The sequence below is a fragment of the Nycticebus coucang genome, chromosome X, assembly GCF_027406575.1.
Source record: "Nycticebus coucang isolate mNycCou1 chromosome X, mNycCou1.pri, whole genome shotgun sequence".
Classification (NCBI taxonomy): Eukaryota; Metazoa; Chordata; class Mammalia; order Primates; family Lorisidae; genus Nycticebus; species Nycticebus coucang.
The window spans coordinates 101,992,429-101,996,902 of NC_069804.1; positions in this window are offsets into that span (position 1 = coordinate 101,992,429).

The following is a 4,474-nucleotide window of genomic DNA, read 5'->3' on the forward strand; positions in this document are numbered from 1 at the left end:
GAATCCTAGTAAATGTGGAATGTAAAGGTCTTAGCAAAATAACTAAAAAAATGCCACAAAAGCTATGTTAACTAGTGTGATGAAAATGTGTCAAACGGTCTATGAACCAAATGTATGGTGCCCCATGATCGCACTAATGTACACAGCTATGATTTAATAAAAAAAAAAAAAAGTTAAAGAAAAAGAAGAGTCCACCTATGAAGAAATGTTAGAAATGACAGAAGGGGGATTTAAAATACAGCTGATGAAAACAATGAAGGAAATTAATTGGAAAGTGGAAAATAACCCAAAGGAAATCCAAAAACAGAATCAAATAAGAGATTAACAATATGAAGGCTATAACAGAGCTTAAGGAATTGAAGCATTCAAGCAGGGAACTTAAATATGCAGTAGAAAGTATCAGTAATAGATTAGACCACGCAGAAGAAAAAATCTCAGAGGTAGAGGATAAAGCTCTTGAGCTACCTTGGGCAGTTAAAGAGACAGAAATAAAGGGAGAAAGCAGAATGTTCACTCACAGAATTGTGGGACTTCAGGAAGTGTTCAAACATACAAGTTGTAAGTATACCAGAAAGGGAAGAAGAATGCCCCATATGAATAGAAGGCCTACTAGAGGATATCATAAAGAAAAATTTCCCAAATATCACTAAAGATTCTAACACACTTTTAGAGATGGATATTGGAGCCCAGGTCGCCTCAACTCAAATTGAACCTCTCCAAGACATATCATCAAGAACCTATCCAAAGTCAAGACAAAAGAAAAGATTCTGAAAGCTGTCAGGAGTAAGTTCCAATTTACTTATGAGGAAAAATCCATCAAGGTGACTGTGGACCTCTCATATGAAACATTACAAGCCAGAAGAGAATGGTCATCTAACTTTTATCTACTTAAAAAACAACAACATTCGCCCCAGAATTCTATAGCCTGCTGAGCTAAATTTTAAAACACACAGATAAATCAAATCATATACCTAAATGCAAACATTGAGGAAGTTTGCCAAAACAAGATCAGCCCTATAGGAAACACTTACTCCTATTCTACACACTGACAGGCACAATGAACCACCAGTAAACACATAGAAACTAAAGGACAAAAGCTAGCTTCCAAAATGATGCAAAAGGTAAATCAAAGCAATGGACTTTCACAAAATGAGATGAATAGCACACCACATTTAGCAACTATCTCAATAAATGTTAATGGTTTAAATTTGCCACAGAAGAGGCATATGCTGGCTGATTGCATTAAAAAAATGCCATCCATTTTCTTGCTGTAGGAAACACATCTTTCCTCAAAGAATAAATTAAAACTCAGGGTCACAGGATAGAAGACAATTTTTTAGGCAAATGTAATTCAGAAGAATAGAAGAGTTGCAATCTTACTTTCAGATACAAGTGGATTTAAAGAAACTAAAGTCAAAAAAGACAAAGATTGACAATTCATATTGGCCAAAGAAATATTACAAGAAGACATTTCGATTCTAAATATGTATGCACCCAACTTAAATGCTCCCAGATTCTTGAAACAGACCTCAATTAGTCTGAGCAATATGATATCCAAAAACACCACAATAGCAGGAGACATTAATACTCCCCTCACAAAGCTGGACAGATTCTCCAAACAGAAACTAAACAAAGATGCAAGGTACATAAATGTGCCCCTAAAGTAACTGTGCTTGATATGCATATATAGAACACTCCACCCCAAAGTTACAGACTATACATTCTTCTTATTGGGATATGGAACATTCTACAAAATAGATCATATCCTAGTACACAAATCAAATCTCATCAAAATGAAAATAATTGAGATTTTACCTTGTATATTCTCTGACCATTAGGCAAAAAAGGTGAAACTCAACTCCAACAAAAATTGTCATCCCCACACAAAGGGATGGAAATGAAACAACCTTATGCTGAATAACAGTGGGATCAAGGAAGAGATAAAAAAGGAAATTATTAAGTTCCTTGAGTACAACAAAAATGGAGAGACAAGTTACCAAAACCTGTGGAACACTGCAAAAGCAGTCCTAAAAGGAATACTTATTACATTAGATGCCTATATCAGAAAAAGAGAAATAGAGCACATCAATAACCGAATGAATCATCTTAAAGAAATGGAAGAGGTACAATGTGTTGATTTTTTACATAATTGGAGTGCTTACATCAAATTAATTAATATAGCTTTCATCTCATTTACTTGATTATTGTGTTAGGACATGATCTACGTGTATATGAATTGATAAAAGGAAAATAAATAAATAAAAGCAACTGGAAAATAATAGAAAAGTATTACAATATCAAACTGAAAAAAAAAAAAGAAAAGAAATGGAAGAGGAAGAGCAATCAAATCTAAGACATAGCGGAAGAAAAGAAATAATCAAAATTGAATCAGAAATAAATGAAATTTAAAATAAAGGAATCATTCAGAAAATTAATGGAAAAAGATGGGTTTTTAAAAAATAAATAAAATCAATAAACCATTGGCCAGATTAACCAGAAATAGAAAAGTAAAATCTTTAATAACCTCAATCAGAAAAGAAAAAGGGGAAATAACAACTGATGCCACAGAAATACAAGAGATTATACTCACTACTACCAAAAATTGAATGCCTAGAAATTTGACAATGTGGAGGAAATAAACCAATTCCTGGAAGCACACCATCTTCCTAGACATAACCAGGAAGAAATAGATGTCCTGAACAGACCAATATCAAGCATTGAGATTGCAGAAACAATAAAAAAGCTCCAAAAACAACAACAACAACAAAAGCCAAAGACAAGATGGCATCACATCAGATTTCTATCACACCATCAACTATGAGTTTGTACCTATACTGCAGATCCTATTTCAAAATATTGAAAAGTAAGAAACGTTCTCCAACTTGTCTATGAATTGAATATCCCCTTGATTCCAAAACCAGGAAACGATCCAACCAAAAAAGAGAACTACAGACCACAGACCAATTTTACTAATGAAGACTGATGCAAAAATACTCAACAAAATCTTAGCTGAATGATTGCAGCTATGCCTTTAAAAAAATTATACATCGGCCAGTGCCTGTAGCTTAAAGGAGTAGGGTGCCAGCCAGCTCCATATGCCAAAGGTGGTGAGTTCAAACCTGGCCCTGGCCAAAAAACAAACAAACTATATATATATATATATATATATATATATATATATATATATATATATATGTGTGTATATATATATGTATGTATACACAATATACATATATGTATATATATACACAATATACATATATATATTTATATATACACACACATCATGATCAAGTAGGCTTCATCCAATGGATGCAAGCTTGGTTTAACATATGCAAGTCCATAAATGTAATACACTATATCAATAGAAGCAAAAACAAAGACCATAGAATCCTTTCAATAGATGCAGAAAAAGATTTGACAAAATTCAGCATCTTTTTTTTAACAAGAACACTTAAGAAAATAGGCATAGATAGCACATTTCTTAAGCTGATTGAAGCCATTTTCAACAAACACACAGCTACCATCATACTGAATTGTATAAAACTGAAAACTTTTCCACTTAGAACTGGAATTATACAAGGGTGTCTACTATCTCCACTATTATTCAACATAGTTCTGGAAGTTCTAGCAAATATAATCAGGCAAGAAAGAAGAATATAAAGGGCACTCAAATGGAAGCAAAGGAGGTCAAACTGTCCCTCTTTGCTGATGATATGATCTTATACTTATACAAGCCAGATAGAAAACCCCAAATACTCAACAACAAAACTCCTGGAAGTAACCAAGAAATACAGTGATGTCTCAGGGTACAAAAGTGATGTCCACATATCAGTAACCTTTGTATACACCAATAAAAGTCAAGTCGAGAAGCAAATCAAAGACACAATTCCCTTCACAGTCACTTTAAAGAAAATGAAATGCTTAGAAATATATATAACAATAGAGGTGAAATATCTTTTCAAAGAGAATTATGAAACCCTAAGAAAAGAAATTACCAAAGATACTAAGAAATGGAAGAACATACCATGCTCTTGCCTGGGAAGATTCAACATTGTCAAAATGTCTATTCTACCAAAAGCAATATACATATTCCATGAATCCCCATTAATATATCATCATCATATTTTGAAGAACTAGAAAAAACAGTACTTTGGTATGGAACAAGAAAAAAGAAAACATATAGCTAAGGCTATTAGTAATAAAAAACAAAGATAGAGACATCACCTTACAAGACTTTAGGCTGTATTACAAGTCCACAGTAATCAAAACAGCATGATATTGTAACAAAAATAGACACAGAGAAATATGGAACAGAATAGAAAAACAAGAGATGAAATCAGTCTCTGCTTGCCATCTGATTTTTGATAAATCAAATAAAAACATACAGTGGGGGAAAGAATCCCTATTCAACAAATGGTGTTGGGACAACTGGATAAGTACATGCAAAAGACTGAAACTCGACCCACACTTT